Source organism: Meleagris gallopavo, chromosome 1, assembly GCF_000146605.3.
Source record: "Meleagris gallopavo isolate NT-WF06-2002-E0010 breed Aviagen turkey brand Nicholas breeding stock chromosome 1, Turkey_5.1, whole genome shotgun sequence".
Lineage (NCBI taxonomy): Eukaryota > Metazoa > Chordata > Aves > Galliformes > Phasianidae > Meleagris > Meleagris gallopavo.
Window position 1 is genome coordinate 88,437,326 of NC_015011.2, and position 358 is coordinate 88,437,683.

The window sequence follows — 358 nt, forward strand, 5'->3', positions numbered from 1 at the left end:
GGGGGAAGGGAAGGGAGAAGGGGAGGGCGGGGATGAGATTTCACGCATATGCTGGGGGGGATGTACAATGATGTATGTTAAAGCTGTAGCAAACTAATTTCATAGCAAACCGCTCTCCCTACCCTTATTGCCTCTTTATCATTCTTCCTTTATGCAAGTTGTTCCTTTTTTTTCCCAGTGAATTGTGTTTCTCTCTTGCTTTTTACTCTCATAGCAAATATACATGCTCCGATGTGTTTGCTTCCTTGCTAACTTCCTCTGCAATGTTTGCTGCCTTCCATACATTTACATCACAGAAACAGACTTGTTCACATCTGATGACTTTTCCCATGCTGCACCTTCCCTGTTTCTTTTGTGA